The sequence below is a fragment of the Tachypleus tridentatus genome, chromosome 4 (assembly GCF_004210375.1).
Source record: "Tachypleus tridentatus isolate NWPU-2018 chromosome 4, ASM421037v1, whole genome shotgun sequence".
Lineage (NCBI taxonomy): Eukaryota > Metazoa > Arthropoda > Merostomata > Xiphosura > Limulidae > Tachypleus > Tachypleus tridentatus.
In genome coordinates, this window is record NC_134828.1 from 46858614 (window position 1) to 46885846 (window position 27233).

Below are 27233 nucleotides of genomic sequence, written 5' to 3' on the forward strand. Positions count from 1 at the left end.
AGACGTATGAGACGTAGACGTAACAGTGACAAGAAATAAATATCAAAATGTAAATAATAAAGTTATTGGCTTTAATACGGTTCGAGTTTGTTTTACTGCCATACAACTTTGACGTAAAACAGAACTAAAATGACAAATGCATTATTGGAGAAACACCTCATAAAGAAACAGAAAAACAGTCTTTTAAGAATGAAAGTTTGAAATTGTGTTACAAAAGGTTGTGATATAGTTTATATCGTTCTACAAAGAATGATCAGATAGTGGAATACTTGGAAGTATTGAAAAAAAGAAGTGTGTAGCAACATTCAGTTTGTTACAATTGATGCGTTAGACCGTAAGTCAACAAGTTCAATTCAAGTATCATGAAAGTCTCTGAGATAAAGAGAACGTAAATCTAAAATCATTTAGGTCACAATTAGAAAAGCTTAAAGATAACCTGAACATTGTGTGGCTTTTCTTTATCAGAGGTGGCGACACATTTCAGACATCAATAAAGATCTTTTTCCCATTCATCTGTACACGTGCCGCTTCACTTATGGTCGAATAGCTCAACCATAGTTTCTTCACTAGCAAGAGAGAAACGAGAAATAAAATATTCGGGAGTTGCTCCAGAGAAACAAATAAGTAGTTTTTTTATTACATTATTAGTCCTTAAAAAAAAAACTCCAAACAAATACATCTACTGGCATAGTTTCACCGTCGCCACAGAAACTTAACACCATAAGCACAACTGGTAAGTTATACTGGCAATGGTATGTTAATATTTTTCATCATCTACCTGCGATATAGTGACGAAAAATATTGGACAGTCAATGACAATGTAACACCTTACGTGATTGCTAAGAAAATCACCTTATTCTAATGCGCACGTGCAAAAAATCATTAACTGGTAAAACCGATTGTCTTGTTTCTTCATCTGCAGATATGCCAGCTATGCTGTACAGTCCTGTCCAACACAAAACAATATTAACGGACAGATATGGCTCATTACGGAGATATTGCAGTGTTTATTAATTAAGGTTTTGTTATTGGTTAGACGTGGTTACAGTTGTGGCATGTTCCACACTCTTACTGCCTGCGAATGTCAATGTATGTTCTTCTTAGAATGAGTATTTTATGAATAGGTTTTGATATAATGAATGATGACAATATGTTTACATTGTAACAACTATAACACATTTTGGTGACAATGCACTCGGGCCTGGCATGGCCTAGATGTTAAGGCGTGCACATCGTAATCTGAGGGTCGCCGGTTCGCGCCCGAGTCACGCCAAAACATGCTCGACCTCCCAGCCGTGGGGGCGTTATAATGTGACCGTCAATCCCACTTTTCGTTAGTAAAAGAGTAGCCCGAGAGTTAGCGGTGGGTGGTGATGACTAGCTGCCTTCCCTCTCGTCTGACACAGCTAAATTCGGGACGGCTAGCACAGATAGCCCTCGAGTAGCTTTATGCGAAATTCCAAGACAAAACAAGACTCGTTCTGGCTAATCTAAGTTCATTTGTATCGCGAACTAAAACTTCCCATTAACTAAGAATATAAGTTTAGATGATTTCGCAAGGTTGAATTCCATGGTGAAAGTTATATAATGGTTGCAGGTTAAGATATATTACATGGATGTGAACTGATGAATCTCTTATTTATTGTTGCATGTTGGCTTCTGAGAAACAATACCATGACAGGGTGTTCTAAAAGAAGCCCTTACCACCAACAGTAGAATATGATGAAGACACTAAAAGCTGTTTTAATTCTGCTAGAAAACTGCCAGGTGCATAAAGTGTCAGCTGCGCACATGGGATTTGGAAATCGTAAAAAAAGCCAGGGTAATAAATGAATGAGACTTTCTGTTGTTTCATCAAACCGTAACTTTCCTGAATCAATACAAATAGGCTATGGAGAAATTATGGATTTTATTGGTTAATGATAATAAGAAATATGACACTCACAGTCTGCCTGAAGATGGCGCTGATTTATTCAAAAATGGCTCCTGTTTAGTAGACTTGATCGATTATGATCAACGCATGCGTGATCAATAATAACTACCTGAGAAAATGAATTAGTCGCCTATTTAGCTAATGTTTCACCTAGATAAAAAGTATATACTGAACATTTCTAGCGGATAACAACGAAAAATGTTTAGAAGTTAGTGTTAACCATTGTGAGCTGTAAAGTGCAATGGTAGAGTCATTGTGGATCATTATGAAGTGTAAATACCAGCAATGTACTTTTCAGAGATGAAGTTATTGTTGACTGAGTTGAGGTGTGAATGTCAGTTGATGAAACTGTTACAGATTGTTTGTTTCTTTTTCTTATTCTTACCTTATATTTATTTTTCAATTCATTATTTTCTTCTTTACTTTGGAAATCAGTCACCTTCCCATAACTCTCTGCAAGCAGTGAAGGGTGATATGGATGTGGGACGTTGTGGGCTTCAGCACCCACATCTTGCTCTCCCAATTTCTATTTTCTATTTCTATATCTATTGCTATTCCTTTATTTTCTTTCTTTATGTGAGACTGGCTAATGGAGGTTAAGACGGTGTATCCCCACCATAGTGTGGGCCCTACCTCTTGAGTCACCTCCAAAACCTAGGGTACATTTTATATCCCACATCATAGCTTGTATCCTGGGATCTTTTCATTTAGTTCAGCGTTTTTTATTTTGTTTGTTATTTTTTAATTTATTTTTGTTTTCGGCTTGTTTTTAGGCTAAAACAAACTAATATAATTAGTCAAAGATTTGGATTTGCTGTTTTCAACGCAATCATTCCTTGTAATTTTGTTTACTTAACTTTATCAATATTAATTTTCTCTACATTGCACCAAACTAGGGTTACTAGCAAATGATGGGAATCATGCAAAATAAATTGTTAGGCATTCACAATGCTTTTCATAAAGAAGATATGACTAATAAAAATGTTCACATAATTAGGATAAAATGTCGTTAACTTCACAAACATGAACATATATTAATAAATTAAAGTGTTTTAACTCATATATGTATCCCTTTTTTTGGTTTTTCGAGGTGATAAAACTGTCCATAATTCTTTGCTATATTTTCTTTTATTATTTTGTCCCTCTGGTGGGACGGCTTCAATCTTACTGACTTTCAATGCTAAAATCCAACAGATACAACAAAAGTTTCTGTGCGAACCTAGCAACACCAAGCGGATTTCCCTGGAACCAACTGGAGCCGCGCAATTCAAACAGTCCGCGTATTTTTTGAACAGACCTCGTACATACAAGATGTTAAAGTCAGTCACGACATAATAAGATTTGGAATGTGAAAGTTTCACCGTCTATTTCCTCGTTATTGAAGGTTGTAGAGCAGTTTACGCGTCAATGACGTCAATCCACGTGAAGCAACGATAGATTCAGCACAAGTTTAAACAGTAAAATGTTGTTTTGTTTTTAAAAAATTGAATACTTTTATAAATGTTAGTTCACTCATCGATCCGTCAGGTGAAGTCTATGTTGTCCAGGTGTGATAGTAAAGAGCTAGCTTTAAGCACTTTCATTTTGTGCGATTCCACATGACTCACTCATGTGCTCTAGTTCCTACCTATACATTGGTAGACTCACTCACGTGCTCCAGTTCCTATCTATTCATTGGGTTTGTAAGTGAGTTTAATTATTTACCATTTTCCGTAGAAACTCATCTTTCTCGTAATAATTTAGCCAGAGAATCAATTCAAAGCGTAATTAATCAAAACGCCGCTCAAGTGGTGTAAAATAACAACAGTTTATTAAATTATAACAACAGATAACCAAAACAACTAGCATCCGAGTTTTATTGTGTACAAAACAAGAGTTAGTAAGCCAGTATCTGGTCAGGACTAGGTATATATATATTAATAAATAATACAAAATAAATGTCACTTAGATGGATATCAACATATATCAAACAAAAGAAGAAAGAACCAGAGAATAACTTAATGCTTCAAAAATGAACCATTTCTTGTATCAGTAACAACATTTAGCAATAATTCTTTTTAACTAACTCGTTTAGCCATCTTTATCTACTGATTGATTAGACCACGAAATTGCATCTCATGTGATTAGTTATTACCATAAATCTACATAATCTTTCACAACATTAATATCTGTACCTCACCGCTAGGGGAAACTTGTCTCGGTTTCATAATACATGAGAACTCAAAATTAACGTGCTGTATCTAGAAAGTGAGTTAGAACTTTAACATAATTAAAAATTCATAGTTTAACTAAACGATCGAAAATGTACAAACTTAATGGTAACCGAAACGTCACAAAATAAAACTACAATCTGCTATCTCACAGTAATTATACAACATTATCGACTTTTCAAAATGTTATAAGACCAGATTTAATTCTAAAGTAAACAATGTTTCAAGTTGTTGTTTGATCAACAGTTTTTCAACTTGCTTTCAAGTGTAATGACTCAGAAGTTATAGAATTCTTCTAAAGACTGGTGAAGGTAATGTTAGGTTGAATTGCTTTTTTGTTGTTTTTGAATTTCGCACAGAGCTACTCGAGGGCTATCTGCGCTAGCCGTCCCTAATTTAGCAGTGTAAGACTGGAGAGAAGGCAGCTAGTAATCACCATCCACCTCCAACTCTTAGGATACTCTTTTACCAACGAATAGTGGTATTGACCGTAACATTATAATGACCCCACGGCTGAAAGGGCGAGCACGTTTGATGCGACCGGGATTCGAGCCCGCGACCCTCGGACTACGAGTCGAACGCTTTAACACGTTTGGCCATGCCGGGCCGTTAGGTTCAATAAATCACGTTGTTTGAAGAAGTTTATTTCCGTTAACATAATATCTGATAAAACAGATATTATAAATATATTATACTGTATTACTCACTAAGTTTTTTTCTCAAAACTTAAAAACAAAGATGTTCCAGAATTGTATGTTTGATGTTGAAAAAAAACCTAATTTTAGGGACAAAGAAAAAGAACTTTTTTGTTTTATTTTTATATACGCATTACGTATTCTTAGATTTAGTTCGACTGACCTTATGTGTCAGTTAAACTAAGTTCAGCTATTAAAACAACTCAACATTTCCGATAAAAATAGACGTAAAACACTGTAAACATTTTATGTTTTTGGGTTTTTACAGTAGAAATACAATATATACATAGATTTTATCTAAAATTGTAAACTAAAATAGAATGACTAGAGCCGACAGGAACATTTCATATGTTACGTTGTTTAATTACACATTTTGTTCGACTTGCAAAGCAAAAATTCGCCGAGTAATTTCATCACTAACTGAACAATATAAACAAGAATTATTTAAACACACACAACAGAGAAATATTATGACACGGGATTCATGGTTTCATAGTAGAGTGAATTCGGTTTGTTGGTTGATGATTTTAATTTTGCCAAAATTAATTCAAATAAGGAGTTACATTACATGCAGTAAAACCTACATGACAAGTTTGTTGTTGTTTTTTTTAAATAAGCACAAAGCTACACAATGGGCTATCTGTGCTCAGCCCACCTCGGCTATCGAAACCCGGTTTTCAGCGTTGTAAGTCCACAGACATTCCGCTGAGCCACTGGGTAGCAAATGACAAGTAATTAGAAACATGAATCAGTAATGGCATGTTTAATTATATTTAGGCCCGGCATGGCCAAGCGAGTTAAGGCATGCTACTCGTAATCTGAGGGTCGCGGGTTCTCATCCCCGTCGCACCAAACATGCTCGCCCTTTTAGCTGTGGGAGCGTTATAATGTGACGGTGAATCCCCCTATTCATTGGTAAAAGAATAGCCCAAGAATTGGCAGTGGGTGGTGATGACTAGCTGTCTTCTCTCTACTTTTACACTGCTAAATTAGGGTCGGCAAGCACAGATAGTACTCGAGTAGCTTTGTGCGAAATTCAAAAACAAACAATTATTTTTATGAGTTTTAACTACTTACGCCTAAATTCAGTGATGAATTAGTACCCAGTTTATGTTTTGATTTGCTGCTTTCTTGTTTTCTTAAAAATACAGGCCATCAGTGTGCGTATGTGTTATCTTACAGTAAAGCCACATCGGGCTATCTGCTGAGTTCATCGAGGGGAATCGAACCCATGATTTTAACGTTGTAAATCCGTAGACTTACCGCTGTACCAGTGGGAAACATTGGTAATGCTGAAAAGATAAAAGAAAATTAATTACCTAAACCTCATGTTCTATGCCTTTAGGGGCGGTTTGTTTGTTTTTGAATTTCGCACAAAGCTACTTAATGGGTATCTGCGCTAGTCGTCCCTAATTTAGCAGTGTAAGACTAGAGGGAAGGCAGCTAGTCATCACCGCCAATTTTTTAGCTACTCTTTTACTAACGAATAGTTGGATTGACCGTCATAATATAGCGCCCCCACGACTGAAAGGGCAAGCATGTTGGGTGCGACGGGGAAGCGAACCCACGTCCTTCAGATTACGAGTCGCATGCGTTAACCCACCTGCCCGTGCCGGGCCCTAAAGGGGCGGAATGTATGTTGTTTACTTGATTTAAATTTTATTTTGTAGACTGTATTACTCATCATTAATTTAGGTGTTTGAACAGGTTGTTTTAAATGTTTCACTTGTGAATTTCTTTCACGAAACGCGAATTTCAGTGAAGCTAGAAAAAAAAATTGATGAAAAGGTCTACTTTATTCTTTGATTTACTACTCTTACAACATACCAGTTTCTATCATTAACGTTTCAGCACTAAACGTTTAGTCATACTTCACAATCGGTTAATCCTATTTTAATTTTATTTGCCCACACCCTCTACACCCTCTCACATACAATAATAATAAAAGGTGTGATTTTAACTTGATATAAGTTAAGTTCGAAGCTACACAATGGGCTATCTACGCACTGCCCACCCCGAGTTTCTAGCGTTGTAAGTCCGCAGACATTCTGTTGTGCCATCAGGAGGGCTTAAATGTGCGTGCTAGCTAATTTCCTAATTTCAGAAATATCCAGTGATTTCAATACACCCCTTCTGAATGTCGGCATTTGCACATTAGAAAAAACAACAACTTATTTTTCTTGTCTAACAATAATTTTCCACGCATTTTTCTTAAGATAATTTGAACATTTCGTATTTGGTCAAAGAATTATTGATGTTGATTAAATAACATTAATATATTATAGGTGTTTTGGTTGTGTTGTGCACCACTTGGAGGGTGAGATACTATTTCTTCTTCCATAACACTATGCAATCTGCATTATTTTTGTTTATAAAATATGCAAACATCCCACGCTGATTTTCAGTAAATCAAATAAATTGATAATTAAGTAATCAATATATGTGTTACTATCAAGATAAGGATTATTTTTCTTTGCTTGTTGATAAGCGCAAAGCTGCACAATTGGCAATCTGTTTTGTGCTCAACACAGGCGTCGAGGTTGCAACCCGTGTTTTCACGTTGCAAATCCACTGACTTACCATGCTCTCCGCCGGGTGGCTTTCTTCATATTAAAGGCACACAGTTGTTTTTTTAATCCCAAACTTTGTATATTAAAATGTATCATACACGCAACATAACTGGATTGTATATATAAATATTTATTTACTTATCAGTTACATGTCGCCACAGCACTATGTACATATTTCCCGAGGAGAAATATTTATAAAGTCTTTAAGTCATTTTAAACTTATCATTTTGTAACCTAGATTATTTGAGTGTGTGAATAATATTGTTCTCCTTGGCCAAATTTATGATTTTGACCAACTATTTAATGTTACAGATTTCTTTTATTTTCTTTGGGTTACTAGATGATGAATAAAGAAGAACTCAAAAAGGCCATAAATATTGGAAACAATATTTGCTAGTACCTTAAACATTGTCATCTCCAAAATCTGGGCCCGGCATGGCCAGGTGGATAAGGCACTCGACTCTTAATCTGAGGAGTCGCGGGCTCGAATCCAAGTTATAATGTGACGGTCAATCCCACAATTTGTTGGTAAAAGAGTGGCCCAAGAGTTGGAGGTAATGACTAGTTATCTTCTCTCCAGTCTTACACTGCTAAATTAGGGACGGCTAGCGCAGATAGCTCTCGAGTATCTTTGCGCGCAATTCAAAACAATCCAAAATCTGGTGTTGGCTATCGATGATGTTTTTGCAGCTACAACTCTGAAGAAGAAAAAGAAATATTTTGAAAGCCACGTGAATGACATACATATCAACGTTCATATTATAACTGAAAACAAAGAAAATGAAACAATGATGATTTTAGATTAAATAAATAGAAAAACAACAAAGTCGCACGCCTTAACACGCTTGGCCATGCCGGGCCCCTCAAGAAATAAATAAAAATAGTTTGTATTCCACTGTGATATGAACAAATTAAAAAAAAAAGATGTAAAAAGGTCATTAGAACATCCAGAAATAGCAACATCTAAAAATAGCTCAAAATCATTAAAAATCACCAAAAAAGACAAACATTTTACAATTCTCTACTTTTATATTGACTCTAAATCTTAAATTTTGCCTCTACTTGAGGGTAGTAGTAATACAGAAGGTGTTTCTCCTTTACCTGGATGTAAAAAAAAAAAAGAAATCTCTACCATAACCCCCCCCCATTCGCTAGTACAGCAGTATGTCTACGGATTTGCAACGCTAAAATCAGGGGTTCGATTTCTCTCGGTGGGCTCAGTAGATCGCTCGATGTGTCTTTGCAATAATAAAACGCACACAACATGCATCTTTTCCCTACACTGCATTTCATGGTACAAAATCACTTCAGTTTGTCAAACATTTAATTCAAATATTGTGAAAAATGTACAGAATTGTCAAAAAGATAATATAACAAAAAAGAAAAACCACAAAAAATAAGTATTATAAAAATAGTCATGAATCATTAAAGTTTTTAACCCTCAAAAATGAAAATAACGATCATTGCTACAAAATGCTAACGTATGTTAACATGAAATTACAAGTTCAATGAAACGATTTTTCTGATTATTTCAACATTTATTCTCTTATAAACATCCGTAAGAGGGGTTGTGATGACTAGCTGCCTTTTTTCTAGTCTTACACTGCTAAATTAGGGACGGCTAGCACAGATTAGCTCGAGTAGCTTTGTGTGAAATTCAAAAACAAGCAAACAAAACCTGGGTTTAGTTCACGAAGTTTCGATTGTAACGGCATTTCATTAACATATATTTATTTTAATATGAACGTTTGTTTTAGTTAAGTATATATTAATATTTGGAAATGCACGCCACTTCTTGTGTTAAATATGTATTGTGAAATTCTCATCTGTTATATAAATTTGTAGAAGATTCTAGAGTAAAGAATCATCAATTGAAGATATGTGTATTTAAGTTCTAGTAACTGCCAGTATTGTTGCCAACTGAAATTTCTAGAACCTTGTCTAATGATTATAAAAGATAGTCATCAAACTCGCTGAGAAATAGCATATATTATTAGTTTGCAACAGTCAGTATGCTATAAACCTCAGAATTGGTAACTGTGATAAACATTTTACATTTTGATAATGGCTGCTATGACACATAACCCGGAACCAGGACTGGAAAGGCCAACTTCAGGTGACTGACGGTGGTTCTTGAACTTACCTGTTGGTCTTCCTGGCGGGTTATGATCATTACCATTTTGCTAGAGAAAGTCGTTTTTACAACTTCTTTTACTCTGATTTCTCTCTTTATTGTAGACTAGATGTCAACATTGGTTTTATGCTATTTATGTTTTCAATGCTGTTTTGTTTTACCTTCATTTCCTTTCATGAATTTTACTACATTTATTTTATTTTTACCTTTTTACCGGATGTTTGTCACAGATAACCTATTTGCTTTGTGCCATAAAACACTAAATCAACTAACCAACTTGCCTTTGTTACGACTCTCAAAGACAGCACCATTTTAAACATGTTCTGTTCCAAGGTTTGTCCATGATGTTAGACATTGTTATTGTTGAGGGGGACAATGGGCAGATTAGGTGATACGTTAGTTTGCAAGACCGGTTTTTGTGGCAAAAATGACTGCTAACATGAGGTTTCTCATGCATATGTTACTTGGTTTGTTCAACAAACCAGGTTTGGAAATCCATGGCATGTATTTAAAAAATATAATATTGTAACTTGCTCTAAATTGTATCTTGGCACATACTGATGTTGTTAATAATAAAATATTCCAGGTATTCTAATGACAAGACTTTGCAAGTCTTGCATGTGTTATGAACCTGAGTTTATATAATGTTTTCTATTTATCATTGTTACAGTGAAAGTGTGGATATCTATTGATATATACATTTGCAGTCTAAATACTAGATTTAGGCTTAGGTCTAAAATAACATTAGCATTCTTATGTGTAGCCTGGTAATAAAAACATTGCTGTTACAGCAACACTTCTTTAACTGGATATATTGGTATTTACAAATTCCATCACAAGTGTTAAGATCTGTTATTTAGGACAGTAAGATGTGCAGTTACTTAACTTTCAGAGTGGAACAAAACATTTAAAGATTTGTAACCAATAGTGGGGCACAGCACAGATAGCCCATTGTGCAACTATATACTTAACTACAAAGAAATAAACCTTTTGTTTTATATATATCAAGAATAAGATAAACACTAAAGTATAGCAAGAATCATGGTATTACTGGAATAATTCCTGTATTTGTTTTTTGTCTCCTGTGATACATATAACATTAAAGTTGGATATCTGAGCCATATAAAGCTTTGTTTGATATCATTGTAACAATGAAAATGTAGTTTGTTGTTGATTGTTTTTCACAGAATTTTTCAATCCAAAAGCTGGATTTGGCTGAGACAAAATGAATCAATACATTCCCATATGTGGCCTTGATTTGATTTTTACAAACACTACTCTCATTAGTCATTACTCGCAGGAACAATTTCTGTATTACAGATGCTTGTCCTTTTTTTTGCTCCCTCAGTGGGGCAGTGATACATCTACATACCTCATAATGCTAGAAACCAGGTTTTGATACCCACAGTGAGCAGAGCACAGATAGCCCATCATGTGGCTTTATGCTTAAATTTAAACATATCCTTTCTTCCTAAGTTATTTTGACTTAAACTTTAAATTTGGTAAAATAATGTACAGCATTAGATTCTGATGGGGACAGTGGAGATGAGTTATTTGAAACCAAAAGCATGTAAACAAAATTCAGCAGTACTGAAATAAATTTTGTATGTCTTACCTCTGGTAGATGTGACCTAATACTTCAGTATTAGGTTGTGCTTCTCAAGGATTAAAAACAAAGCTGTTGACTGGACAGCTGCACATATATCGTAAAGTTGCATTTTATACAATATTTAAACATCTATTGCATATGATCACAAAACTTCATTCAGATTTAATGTGAAATAAACTTTTGTTTTTACAAGACAAATCATAGCTGGTTAATTTAGAAATGTGTAACTAGAGGTCTTACAAACCTAATTGGATATGTTGTTTCAAATACTTTACTAGGTTTATGTGATTGTCAGATTGATTCATGTGGTAAAATGACAAGTAAGTGATTTGATTTTTGTTTACAAAGCCTATTTCATACTGAAAGTTGTCCAGGATGGCTCAATATGCATCTAAAAATATGTACAACCCCATAGCTTTGGGGGGAAGATGGCTAGGTGGCTTTTAAAACTCCAGCTAATATATATATATTTCAGTGAAATGTTCACTGAAAACTCACCCATGTTTATCATCGGTTTATTTTTCCAAAACTGTTTTCTTATAAGCTTTTGTGTGTACATGGAAACTACATGGTACAATTTATAAAATGTAAATCATACTAAACATACCGTACTAGCCCAAACATAAGTTGTTGTTTTTGCTGAAAGCATATAAGAACTAAACTTTCCTTAATTGTTGTCTGCTGTCTGAGGCACCTTTTGAGCACATGATCAATGGGCTCTTGTTAGGTCTTTAACGTTATTTTTCATGTTAAAACATGCTCATGTTACTGTTGGTCTCAGTTGCAGAGAAATGCATTACATTGTTTGTGATGTCTATGTTTAAGATTGTATTGATTAAAATTGATCATGGAGGAAGCATCCATTAGGTTTGTGATATCCATAGTTTGTTGTTTCCATGTATTTGTAGGTGTGAAAGAAGTTTAATAATTAACTATTGTTCAACTTAAATATAGTTATCAATAGATCTTTTTAAAATCCAGGTTTAGTCACAGGTGGTGTATCCAAGTCACTAACTGAAAGTGATCTGAGTGTTTTATATGCTACTGAAAATGTTCAACATTTTAAATAAGAAGTCTCATTAGTTATTGTATCCACTATATTTTGTTTGATAAGAAACATTTCAGTGTTTGTTCCTTTCAATTTTTTCAGGGAATATTTTGGACTTAAGATAGTCCTGTACTTTGCTTGACTTGAATTTTACACCTGTATGTTGATTCCAGCTTCAGTAGTAGGAGTGTTGTGTTTTCTGTATGGGTGCTTCACCTTGTTGGGTGATGCTCACAGGTATGAATAAGGGGGAGAAAATGATAGTTATCAATGTCTACTAGTGTTACTGTCATGAATGCCACCTAGTTGATGTATGTAGCATTTGTTAAAGAATATTGTACATTAATGCGTGATCCACCTAAGATTATTACACATGTTACCCTTATCAATGATGGAGTTATTTCTCCCCACTGGGAGCGCAAACATGAATATTTTCCTCACAGTAACTAAACTAACAATATCTTTACAGCTGACTTGCCACATCTCACTCTTGACTAAAATTGAGCAACTCATTTGAAAGTTAGGTCTACCTGTATTGTGGTGTAGTATCGTTCATATATCAGTTGGAACTAACGATCCATCTCTCTGATAGTATCTCGTAAAGACAGAGGAGCTCTAGAGTAACCCTATTAATAAAAGTGATGAAAAACTGCCAAGATATTCACTGAAATTAATAAAGATGGCATTCTTACTTATAAAAACAATTTGAATATTATGCCATTAGGTATCAGCCATAATTTTCTATGGTTTACCTTATATTTGTAAAGGAGGTTCATTACGACCTATTGTTTTCTACAATGGAGCTTTCAGCCATACTTTACTGGGCTTTAGTTGAATTTTTAAAATGTTCACTATCATTGAATTTATATAAATAAATGTCAGTATGTGTCTGTTTCTCATATGTCTCCACGTTTCTTGCTCAATTAACACCAAAGCTAACACGGTGATATAGCTCTGTTTGTTATTCGTCTACAAACCATTAACTAGATAATCAGACCAACTCTTGCAATTTCATCTTTCACAAATGCTAATAGTTATACACTACATTATTTATACCCAATAGAAAATTAAAGTTTCAATCTGTCAAGCGATCTGGTTTGTTGTTTTCTTTATGCAGTTTTGTCTATTTTATCATTTGGTTTTAATTTTTTTTGATGGAAATTACTGATTACACAGGTGAGCTTAGCTGATTGCCTTAACGTATATTATCACATTTATAGAACAGTGTTTTCTGTGTATTATTATTCTCTGTTCTTAGTTGTACTATTTAATTACATAAAAACATTATTAATTGTAATAATTTCGTAAATAGAAAAGTGAGCTTAAGTTTCATGACAGTTTACAGCAAAAAAGAGAAGACCCAGGAGAATATTATATTCTTTATTTTTCATATGTGTTTTATTTATAATTTATATCACTGAGTAAAATGTAAAAAATGTAACTTATGAGATAAGGTAAAGTAATTCTTTATAATATGGTATGCTTTTGAGCAGTCCATGGGTTATTTAATTTTTGGGTTTTGGTTTCAGTTTCGGATCTCTTGTAAAAACAATCTTGTGAGGGATGTCAACATATTTAACTTGATTATTATTTTTAGTTTCATGTACAATAAGATTATGTTCGCTTTGGCAACATTTTAATTGATACATGAGTGTTGATTTCGGAGCTCTCCCAGTAATAAATTTGTTTCGGTTTCAGCATTTTCAATAACAATAAAAACGTGTCTCTGGTGATGTTCTGGTTTACTGCCAAGTCTTACAGTGATACTTTTATCAGCATTGTAGACAAGTCTAGTAGAGGGAGGCCTGATGTTGCTTGACATATCCCTCTAGATACATTCATCGTCTTTTATTTCTTTTGAAGCTGGTGTTTCTGCCTGAAGATTTCATTATAATTAGTGATTAATCATCAATCGAAAAAAAAATGTTTTAATAACAATAATCAGTTAATAAACATTTTAAAAATATATAATTTATTCTTCATGTAGCAGTCGTTTTACTATAATATGAGTAAAACCAAATAAATGTTTGTATGAAAATTGTAAGTTATGAAATTGGTTTTAGGTGTCTGATATACGTTTTCTCAAAACTACGAAATATATCTCAAGTATTGTCCCAAATAGCAAGGAAGGTAATATACAGCAGATATAGCTTTAAATAATGTTTTACATTTATATTGTTTGTTCACAAATATTAACTTGCTAAAACAAGATAAAACTACTGTTATAAATAAATGTCAATTGTTTTCCTCATTTCATTGTTATATAAATTAAGCATGAAAAGTTATGTAATCTGAACTACAAATGATTATAAAGAGGAAGAGTTTTCAAACTGTTTTATCATAGTTGTAACACTGTAGTAAATCACACAGTTTATAGTACTTTAAAATATTCAATAATCTTAGTAAAGTCCAAAAGAAGACAACTGGATATTTCACTAAATGTCTGTCAGACCAATGAAAGTTGACTGACTATAAAAACAAACACTGATGCAAAATGTCTCAAAGTGTTATTAACAAGATATGGTGGAATCACGTGTAACAAAATGGTACAAATACACTGGTACTGGACTAAAAAGAATAAAGTCCACATTTAAGTAAGTTACTGTTATCTAACGATTCGCTACAATTATGTGATAACTGTTAAAAACAGAATCAGATATTCGTAGCTGCAACCGAACGTCATTTCAGTGTATATACGGTTAAAAACACAAGAGGTTTGGTAATACTACTGAGATAAGGTATATTTTAGTTATAGTAAGACACAAAATAACTCACTTTAATATCAGTAGTGGAAGTATGTGTGGTAATGAAAAATCACGAATGGACACTCTGACCTCCAGATGTCATTAAGACGATACATAATATGCTGTCATATATGTTTACGTTTGGTTCTGACTTCAGCTGAATGGATGATAATTGTCTTCCCACGTGTAATAATATTGAAGAAGAGATGATTGATCAGCTTAACTAGGGTACAGAATTGTCAGACCTCAATAGTATCGAACATGTATCGGTCTCTTTTGAAAGAATTACATGTATTTAAATGACTCTGAATATTAAGGATTCTCTGAATGCATCTTTTTCAGTAGTTGTGGATGCCTCAGGATCTTAACAACACTGATTGTAAGCATGCAACATTGATATGATTTTGGTCACACAGTTTGACACAGTATACATTACATTAAAGTGAAATGTTTTTAACTCTAAAAATGTGAATTCATTTCTACTAAATATTAATCGTAAACGTAAGATAAATGAAAAATTAATTGAATTTTGAACCAGATACAGATAATAAGATGTCAGATATTCACAGAAATTAAATATGAGAATGGTTGTAATTATTTTATGACAGTAATTTTGTATTAGCATTAATAACGTATTATTAATTCCATTATATTTCAGTTGCTCAGTGCAATATATATATATGTGTAGGTATAAATAAACTTGTATGAAGTGAAAGTTTAATATTAAGAGCAGATCCTTGTTATTAATGGTTATATGCTGATGCTGTATAATAGAGTACTATAAAGAAAAAGAATTTTAAATCTACAAACCGTTGTCAGTAAATCAGAGTTTAATGTCTCTTTAGGTTTGTCATCATTCACGATTATCCTAGCGCATTTCTTTGGTTTAGTTTTATCAGAACCTGAAGCAGGCTTGCTCATGTTTTCCGCTCTTTCTGTTTTCCTTTCTATTGTGTACTTTTCATTTATTGTATGGGTGTTTGTGTGTATGTGTTTTTCTTATAGCAAAGCCACATCAGGCTATCTGCTGGGCCCACCGAGGGGAATCGAACCCCTAATTTTACCTTTTTAAATCCGTAGACTTACCGCTGTACAAGCGGGGTCATTTTTTCATTTTTTGTCTGCAAGATGGTTGGTTGTGTCAGTTTTTGCTTTAACATCATATTATTTTCTCTTTTATTAAACTTATTTGTCGGGGCCTTTTCATAATCAGGGATCATTGAAACAGCTTCTAAAATATCTAACTCACTAGGGGTGATGTTTTCAGTTACAAGCGCCTGGTCTTCTAGCATTGTATAGGCAAAAACTCCACAAGACCCGAGGACGCGGTTTTTCAGGGCTTTCCATTCGCCCCGGGCTTTTTCATTTCAGTATCTCTGATTGGTGGAGAAAATCGTCGAGAATGGAAAAGACATTCGGGATAGTTTTATGGACTGTCAGAATCTGTTGTGGGGATTTCTCGGAACTTATCTCTTAATTCTTTAAAATAAGGTGGTCTGTAAGCTCTATATTTCTTAAATGGTTTCTTTTTTTTCTTTGTTTCTTCCTAAAAATCAAGAATCATGATAAGTTGATTTTAAATACCATTATATAGAAAATTTATACAGGGCAAAAACTTATAACTGGTTTATATCAATTTAATGGATATCAACTAAAATAATACGTCTTCAATCAACATTTCTAGTTAAATAACCAAATTTTAAACAAACTAATTGGCTCCATGATTGATTTTTAATGAGTAAAATGGGGGAATGTTTATCTTATATATAGCAAAATATTTACAACTTTAATGATTTTGGGGATAGTATGTGGAAAATATCACATTCCTCTTGTACTAATGAGAACAAAATGTAAACAATTATTCATAAGTTATATTAAAAATATGATAATGTCAAAAGCAATAAAGAACAGAAGAAATTGAAATGAAAAAGGATTTCAGTATTTACAGCTTTACGTTTGAGGATGTTAAATTGCGTGATGCATATTTAAGTTAGCTTATTGTAAATATCGAGAAAATTGTGGGGCAATAAGTTTCCTCCATGTTTATTTGTTTGTTTTTTATCAGAAAGCTACAAAATTGGCTATCTGTGTGTACTCGCCACAAGTATTAAAAGCAGTCTTAGAGTAATGAGCACTCGGTCTTACTACTGAGTTCCAATAGTGGTTCTTAATCTATGACTGCTTTTTCATTTCAATATTCTAACATTCAAGGTTTGTCTGGAAGCCGTTTGGCTTCGAGATGGCGCTGCAACATTTATCAACATCGAGAATATAGATTTGAATTAAAACGCAAGAGGAAGAAGAACACGACAATAATGAAGCTTCATAAAAAATGAAATGAAACATTTTTAAACTTTCTGTGGACCGTAAAAGAATCCAATACTTTCTAGCTAACATAAATGCAAATTCGTTAACCCAAAATAAACCAATATAAAGGAACGCCATTATACCTATATTAATATAATATAATAAAATTATATATTGAGACATATAACACCGTCCTCTACATTCCGACACTCAGTTACACAACCCTTTCTAAACATGTGGTCAGCTTCCGGTCAGTTACCTCTTTCTTTGTGAACCTAACGATGACCGAAGAAGGTCGAAACGTTGTTCGCTCTTCTATGTAAAATATTTTCTCAACCCAAACGAGCCGTTTTTTGCATATATATATCTTTCCAAATGTTAAAACACTAGAAAATGTGTAATTTTTCCACTTTTGTTGTCTATACATTTCATCATATACTTTCAGTTTATAGACAAACAACAATATCAGGTTATAACATTTGTTGTTAAGAGACATGACACAAAGTGATCGTTGTTATACAGGGAAGCTGTACACCAAACTTGGTTAAGATTCATCCGTAGCTGTGTAACTTGTGCATTTACTGTGGAAACACATGACGCATAAACAGGGTCAAGTGAGTATACAAATTTCATGCATGTTTGGAAATGGCTGCAGAGATAAAGAAGAAACCTGTATTATATATACAACGTTTCGAGAAAGTAGTTATCACTCGGTGTCCATTCAAACCGTCTACAATTTCCATCCAAAAAGTGATACCGTGCCATCAAATTGAAACTTTTATTTTAAGGTGGAAGATTAGAGAGTACAGTTTATAACCTTAATACGTTATATTTATAACGGAGTCTAACCTTCACGAAGAACACAAGCATAAAAATGTATAGAAAGTAAGTTAACATACATGATTGAAGATATATTACATTATTCTTATGTCTGTTTATTTGAAATTAAGCATAGTGATCTATCTGTGCTTTACCCACCATGGCTAACGACACCCGGTTTCTAGCTTTATAAGTCCTCAGACCTACCGCTTTGCCACTACAAGGCTCTTACTATGAAAGAGAATAATATGATGACATTTTCTATCATTACATTACTTACTTGAGGCAGTTGAACGTACCGCACTTTCCTTGGTCTATTTTTCATAATATTGTGTGGTTTTCTATTGTATTTTAAATGTTTATTTGATTTTACTATTGAGTTTTGTGGTTTTAATGTATTTTTCTCGACGATCACCTCATCTTTTTTCCCCCTTTCTGACTGGCAGCACCATTTTAAACTTATAAGACTACAGAAGAAAAACACCAATAAATAACATAAGTGATTTAATTTAACTATAATTTATACATCAGTGTTATTTCAATTAAAATTAGAATCTAATTATAATCTACAAATAATAATATTTAGCAACCAGAGGCACAGGGGCTTCCTCAACATGTTGAATGGCAGTAATTAAACAGAAATAAAATGTTATAACATAACAGGGATAATTTAATAAATATTATACTTGCTAATAAATTTCACTTTTAATTAAATATCGTATTAAAATAAATTGGAAATTATTAATTAAAAATAACTTCTTTGAATGAAAATGCCTTTTGTATTTATCTCAAGTGTTTTCCAATTTCTCTAATTGTAAAAGTTTAGGTTGCCAATATTTAACACGTTTCAACTTCAAGTATTTGTAATAACACACAGTACCTTATTGTATTTACATATAAAACTGGTTAAACAATAACATACTTACAAGAACTTGTAATATTGAAAAAAGTGTTCCATAATTTAAGTTTTAAATGAAGATCCACATATAAATTACAGTTTATTATAAACTAATGATGCTAATTTCACCTTATTTCTTTTTACTGCAAGTGTTTGTAACCATTATTTATTATTCCAGTTAATGAACATTTTGGATTTCTCAGCCACTTGAAATTTATCATCAAGAATGTACACAAATGGTTCAACTATTATTATCTTAGAAATTATATTAAGATCTATTCAACTAAACATAAGAAAATAATATTTTTTCTTGCCTTAAACAAGTTATCAAAAGTATTATTCCTGCTGCACCAATCATAAGGGGAATGGGATGATCTAATATTGATGTTACTGAAATGGAAAAATACAAGTTAAAAGAAAATGAATTTAGAGCAGTTTGTTTTTGTTCTGTGATAATATTGAAGGAGATTATGTTTCATATATTATACCTACAGTTAAGAGAACCATATAATGACAGCGTTCTGAGTTACTAGAATCAAATTTACATTCAACATTCAAACAGAGATACACATACACATCGATAAAACAGTACAGGTAACGAAGTGTGAAGTGTCAGTATGGCTTTACTTCTCCAGTGATAATACCAGTAAATATATTTATTTATCACATTTTAAAATTTATTTTATCTCTTGTTTTTGTACTTTATAATAACCAAATATACTGACTGTGTTTTCACATTAAAATAGTATGATAATTTTATGTAACATGTGACTAAACACCTTTATTTCAGATATATTTATAACAAGACAAAAGACAAGAGTAACGATTTCTCAGACTTTCAAAGATGCGTGATTGTCGATACTGACTTGCTTACAATTTGTAAACTGAATACTGTTTATCTGATAGACTACTCATAGAAATCTATAATTAGTGTTTACAAGAACTAAAAACGAAAGAGAACACCTTGAAAAACTATCGGAAACAATTCAAAGTGAATAAACGTTTTTTTTAAACTTGCTACGGGTGGTGAAATGATAAGAGATGTATTCTTCATAATAGAAAATAATGACCAGTAACATTTTTCTGTCACGACATCTTGTCACCAGCCTTTCTAAACATACTGTCTCATGTTGAAAATAAGCGTTGAATAACATCATTTGTATAGTAACTTACTTTTGTTTGGAGAAGGACTGAATGATGAGACATTCACTTCTGGTTCACATGGATCTAAAAAACGTCCGTATATGTAAATAGTGTTAACTTTGACAATTAATAATAAAATGCAGGATGAAATATATAATTAATAATTGACTGCTTAGTTTGTTCAAAACAGTGTTTCCTTTTTCGATTTACTTTAAAATTAGAAGTCACAAATACTGGTCACAACACAGATTAAATCTCATCGCGTATCCATCAGGACATTCGTCGAAGTCTTTGTCAGGTTGTTCGAATGCTAAACTAAAGAATAATATAATTCATAGTTCAAGTATTGTTGACATCAGGAAAACTACTTTGTACTGTTTGTTTGGAATTTAACATAAACCTAAACAATGAGCTATCTGTGCTCTGCCCACCACACATATTGAGACCCGGTTTTTAGCACTGGAAGTCTACCGACATATCGCTGTACCACGGGAGTATGTTTTGAACTGATATAACATTAATGTTATTATACCAAACTTCTACAAGTCGATAAACTACGTTTTATTAAATAGATAAAGAGCAAGATAAACTATCAACTACATTTGTTAAACTTTGTTTATTCCTAACAGAATTTTCGATTTATGAGCTTTCCTGAAGAAAAGTAATTAATAATTTATTATGGCCCTAAAATATATTTTTGGTATTGTAAGTCACCATAGGTTTCAACTCAATATATTTTCATTATTAACGATATGTAAGGATTTACAGTGCTAAAATCAAGGGTTGATCTCCCCTCGGAGTAGACACGAGGATTTCCCGTTGTTGCTTTCCTATAAGAAAACACACATTTTCATAATAAGAAAAAAACATAACGTGACTGCAAATCTTGGAAAGACGATATTCCAAAATATTAAAATTATTTACGAACTCCTGAGTTTATTATCTTTCACAGAAGAGAGAGTAAACAGGTCCCGGCATGGCCAGGTGTTTAAACTTGTTTAGCACAATTTTAAATGTTTTCACACTTGAGAAGGGTAAACAATCTTCTAGAGGTTTTCCTTTCTGTTTTCAGTCACTTCCTTATCAATTGATGTACATTGTAATATCTACACAAATTTTGTTCAGTATTCTTTTTTTTTTTTTGCAAATAGTTCAGGATAGCCAGGTGTTTGAGGCACTCGACTCGTAATCTGATGGTCACGGGTTCGATTCCTCGTCCCACCAAACATTCTCGCCCTTTCAGTCGCGGGGTCGTTATAATGTAAATGCGGTGGGTGATGATGACTACCTGCCTTCCTTCTAGCCTTACATTGCTAAATTAGGGACGGCTAGCGCAGATGGGCCACGTGTAGCTTTGTACGAAATTCAAAACAAACAAATGTAAGTGAACCAACTACAGAATACATTCAAAACATACAGATCCAGATATAAATGATTATTTTTACAACAAAAACAATTAGAACCAATTGTCCCAACAAGTATATCTGAAACAAATACAAGACTCATCACAAATTACAAAGACACGATCCTAATGAAAGAAATATCCATACATGAACTTCTTGAAGCAATAAAAAGCAAATCTCCGTGTGAAGATGAGATACAAGCCATCCTTCTAAAAAGGGCACTACAAAATTGTTTGACCACCTAAAAGCACTTTTTAACTTATCACTATCCTCAGAACACATACCAGTTTCTCGGAAGCATGCTAATATATTAATGTTCCATAAGGAATAACAGCCAGCAAATAAACCTAATAAACCTTTAACAAAACCAGTGCACTGCTTTCTTGGCATTGAGAAAGCATGTGACACTGTATGGTACAATGGTCTACAGTTCCACATGAATGAACCGCGTGGAATTATTCGCTGTAATCTAACGTTTTCGAAACTAGAAAGTGTAGAATAAATGTAGAGGGAACCTTTTCTGAGTACTTTACTCCAGAAGCTGGCGTCCCTCACGAAGGGGTGGTTAGCCCTATACTCTTCACCATGTATGTAAACAATTTGCCATTGAAGGGTCCTAATCATATTTTCTCCTCACAGTTCACTGATGATGTGGCCGTCTGGAAAAGTGCCACAACAACAACAATAGCAGTCACAAACATATAACCACAACTAAACAGAATAAGCGACTACTGTCAAAGATACAGAATAAAATAAATACAGCAAAAACACAACTTGTGTGTCTTTACAAAGTTGATAAAATACAAAAAACTACAGCCTGAAATATATATGAATGGAACACTACTTCCGCCTACCACATCGGCAAAATTTCTAGGTCTAACCTATGACTCAAAATTAATATGGATTAACCATGTAAATGAAATTAAAGTCTGGCAAAGAACCAACTATGCTCGGAGTCTCATTCGCAAGAAAAGTGGAGCATCAACAGACAACTTACTAAATATTTACAAAACATACCTCATACACGATGAAGATAGTCCTAAACACTTCTATCCGATCAGCATATATTTTAAACACAAAAATAAATAAATGAAAAAATAACAAAATAATAAGATATATATATATGTGTATTTTAAAAGGGCCACCACCAAACTAGACTTCAAACTGATAGGGCAAAATAATATCAATATATGTACGGCCTGGCATGGCCAAACGCGTAAGGCGTGCGACTCGTAATCTGAGGGTCGCGGGTTCGCGCCCGCGTCGCGCTAAACATGCTAGCCATCCCAGCCGTGGGGGTGTATAATGTGACGGTCAATCCCACTATTCGTTGGTAAAGAGTAGCCCAAGAGTTGGCATGGTGGGTGGTGATTGACTAGCTGCCTTCCCTCTAGTCTTACACTGCTAAATTAGGGACGGCTAGCACAGATAGCCCTCGAGTAGCTTTGTGCGAAATTCCAAAACAAACAATCTATATATGTATACCAGTACATGAGCATTGATGATAAAAGGGTTGGAGTAAATTCATCCCACTCTGACCCTAAAGTAGTAACTAACACCAACCAACACTGCATGACCATATGATACCCAAATCCCAGAGAGAGAACAATACGCAGTGCTGTATTTATTCTCGAATTTTGCCTTTTTCATTGACACGTATAACACTAACTTCCGACAGCCGAAGATATCTACTTAGATCAAAATTAAAGATTTGTTTCTTTGTTTTTTTTAATTTCGCACAAACCTACACGAGGGCTACCTGCGCTAGCCGTCCCTAATTTAGCAGTGTAAGACAAGACGGAAGGCAGCTAGTCATCATCACCCACCGCCAACTCTTGAGCTACTCTTTTACCAACGAATAGTGGGATTTAACGTAACATTATATAGCCACGACGGTTGAAAGGACGAGCATGTTTGGTGCGACGGGAATTCAAACCCGCAACCATCAGGTTACGAGTCGAACGCCTTAAGCCACCTGGCCATGTCGGGCCCAAAATTAAAGATATACTCAGTAATAGATATTAACTACTTAATAAAATAAGCTGTTCAAGGCGTCGAGTTTAATACCTTCACGTGTATCTTTTGTGCGTGTGGGCATTGCGGTTAATACAGCACCTAGTGCTATAAAAATAAATGCCTGTAAAAATAATTTCATCTTCACTAGAATTTAATGTATGCTTGCAGTAAAATGTAATCGTTTTATGTAACGAAGGTAATAAAATTTTCCTAATTTCTGTGTCGCTAAGAAACTAAATCATTGTTAATAATATTAATATTGTAACCACGCGTTTCTATAAAGCTTAGAGGCAACAAAGATACTAGACAAATAATGTATTATAAAAATTTACATGTTAAACACCAAAAACTGACAAAGTACAGAAACTAGAAGGTGGAGCATTTGTGGTAACACAACAGAACTACAATTCAATTTGGAAACAGCTTTGATTTGAATTCAAAATAGACAAATTTAAAAGGAGGTGGAAAAAAATCTAAAGATTATGTCTGTGTTTGTTTTTCTTACAGCAAAACCACATCGGGCTATCTGCTTAGCTCACAGAAGGTTAAAGGTTACGCGATTTTTATAACAAAATATTGTTGTTTGACAATACTCGTTAGATAATCACAATTATTGTTGTAAAAATTCTTTAAACAACTCGCCTGACAGGTATATTATATAACTTAAGAGCAAACAAAAACGGGCTATGTCAGTTTATATATTTTAGGCAAAATCCCTTGGTCTAATACAAATCTGTCAAAGTCCCATATACAAGAGTCGTTCAGTTTAACAGTAAAAGATTGGCTTAAATTATATTGAATAAAATCATTAAACGCGTAATTTTCGCTTACTGTTAAAGTGTTATTATTGTAACAGTTACAAAACATCAAATATATGACATTACATGATTTATGGTATAATGAGTGATTAATCTTTAAAGCTATCCAAGTGTTGTGTGGTTACTTGCGGTAGGGCAAATAGGACTTCATATTGTATCTACAGAAATATTGAATACAAGCTAACGAGGTCATAACTTCATTAAACATGTCACTGGTTAGACTTCATTTGGAATATTGTGTTCAGTTTTTGGTTTGAATTTCGCGCAAAGCAGTACGAGGGCTATCTGTGCTAACCGTCCTTAATTTAGCAGTGTAAGACAAAAGGGAAAGCAGCTAGTCAACATCACTCACCGTCAACTCTTGGGCTACTCTTTTTCCAACGAATAGTGGGATTAAGCGCTACATTATAAAACCCCCACTGCTGAAAGAGCGAGCATATTGGGTGTGACAGATTCAAACCTGCGCCCCTACGCTTACGAGTCGAGTGCCTTAACCACCCGGCCTATTGGTTACTACGGTACCTGGGATAGAGGGGGGTTGTCATATAAGGAGAGGCTGAAATCTAAAAGTTTGATTGATCTTTGGATGTTGTAGTGGCACTAAATATAAGAGTTCAAAAGAAAGCTTCATTAGTATATGAATGATAAGGGTTGGTTTTAAATCTTTTTACTTGTGGAACAGCCGAGGTGGACCAACAGGTTATATGTTTTCCCAAAACGTTGTGTTAATAGTCATGTCGTTTATGTATCAAATTCCAAAATCTTTATTGTAAGAAAAGTAATAAATTGTTCAAAACAGAAATATTATAATCATGTTACTAAAAATTATTAATCGCGAGATTTATAATTAAAGAGTCAAACTGTAAGTTTATTTAAACTAACTGTATTAGTCATACTCATACTGACCAAATTTATGCTAGTCCTACTTTGTGGAACTGTAACGTCGATATATATTTAAAAGCGGCTGCCGTGGGTAGAGAAGGCATCACGGATTATAACGTCGTTACACAACTCATGGCGCTCGAGAAACGAGGCTCTGGTGACACTTTCTGGAACAACGACATCACACTGAGCTGTGAGCGCGCCATTTGGTGACAAATTTTGGAAATATGTCATTATTTTGAATTAAGCACAAAGCTACACAATGGTCTATTTGTGCTCTGCCCACCACGGATATCGAAACCCGGTTTTTTGCGTTGTAAGTTCACAGACATGCCGCTGAACCACTGGGGTGCAATATGTCGTCATTATCTTTAATGACAACATTCCTTTCCCGCTTCAGACCCACACATATGTAGCGTCATCTAATGGCCTGTTCCACAAGACGTGGGATAACTATTTACGCTTATTGATTTTTTGTAACAAATACACAAAGTTGTATGTTGTATAGTAAAAGCAATTTGTATACTTCAAAATATACCTGACATGTAACATTTAAAAGATTGTGTACCTTATTACGTTTTACCTATTGGTTTTTATTTACAAATGTATCAGAGTTTAAATACCTTATAGTTTTATCAGCAACATTTCTATATTATTGTACACGTACAATTTGAAATTTATACAATAAGTTGGGTACAAAATGTATGCTAACAATATTCTCTGTCACAAACTTTTTCAGGATAATGACGAAATTTACGTATCTAGAAAATATCTTTCCTGTAATCTATTCAGTCTTCACTGTTTTCGTTTATTTCCAACAGTGGCTTCTACGTAAAGTACTGTCAGTGATTAAAGTGTGCTGCAAAATTTTATCCAGTACAATCCTCTCATTATGATCATAACGCACGTTCGTTTGCTATGAATGAAACTTAAATATTCAGGTCTCCAAAATAACAAAGGCCTACGACAATTCCAAGAGGCGTTCAGCCGTTTTTCAGGTATAACGGCCAAGTCGATAAAGCAGTTCGTTTTCGTCCTGTTACCTTTAACATCTGAAAGAATAGAAATAGAATTAAATATGAGAACATAAAATGTGGAATATAAATGTGTCAGAGAGGAAATGGTATAAACGATACAAGGATATAAATGTATTCTAGTGACACTTGAACCAGGTATCTAAAGACAAGTAGTGTTTATTATAACAACGCATTATTCAGTTTAATGATAAAAAGAGAATTGTTTAGTTTTAAATCACCAACAGATAGCGGGTCAACAATGATCGACGTACTTTTATTTCCAATTGTATTTACGATGGTGAAGCATACTTTTTGTTTTTTTATTTCTGAGTCGTTTACTTCTCTTATGTGTTTCTGTTTAACATTAATTCCATCAACTTTTAAACTTTGTTCACCGACTTCCATCATCCAAGTGAGCACATTCAGCGTTTTATTATGTCATCCGGGTTACGAACTGTACAGTTACGTGTCATTTATCAGCCAGTAGACACTAAAATGACGTCATACAATGGACGCTTAATACTTCAATGTTGTGAAGTCAGTAAAACGTGTGATTGTCATAAGTCACGAAAAGAATCAGGCATTCTGTAGACTAGAACACGATGTGACATGTAACCTAAAAATAAGATAAAAATATTTGTTACTCCTTAATTTGGATTTATTTTACTCTTGAAACAGAATATTTTCGTAGACTTGTTTCAGTGTTTAAAAGTAGGTTTACTATATTTTAGGTTTGTTTTCGAATTTCGCGCAAACCTATACGAGGGCTATTTGCGCTAGTCATCCCTAATTTAGCAGTGTAAGATTTGGGGGAAAGCAGCCAATCATCACCATGCATCGGGTTACTCTTTTACCAACGAATAGTGGGATTAACCGTCACATTCTAACGCTCATACGGCTGAAAGAGCGAGCATGTTTGATGCGACGGGGATTCGAACGCCCTAACCGCTTGGGCATGCCGGGCCTATTCTTTAGGTCCAGTGTCTTT

The 27233-nt window shown here is 33.9% G+C and overlaps 2 long non-coding RNA genes across 3 annotated transcripts in view; one reads left to right on the top strand and one right to left on the bottom strand.

Annotated features, from left to right (window-relative positions):
• Positions 1 to 27233, top strand: part of LOC143249067 (uncharacterized) — a 98746-nt gene that overhangs the window by 64274 nt on the left and 7239 nt on the right. The gene's annotated exons all lie outside the window — the stretch shown is intronic.
• Positions 13857 to 27233, bottom strand: part of LOC143249066 (uncharacterized) — a 47196-nt gene continuing 33819 nt past the window's right edge. Inside the window, exons 3-6 of one of the 2 annotated variants that reach the window (XR_013027496.1) lie at positions 25254 to 26281; positions 20141 to 20194; positions 16193 to 16489; positions 13857 to 14075 (exon numbers count right to left, since the gene is read on the bottom strand). This is a non-coding gene — a long non-coding RNA (uncharacterized LOC143249066). The remainder of the gene's footprint in view (positions 14076 to 16192; positions 16490 to 20140; positions 20195 to 25253; positions 26282 to 27233) is intronic. The other variant, XR_013027497.1, reaches the window with a different exon arrangement.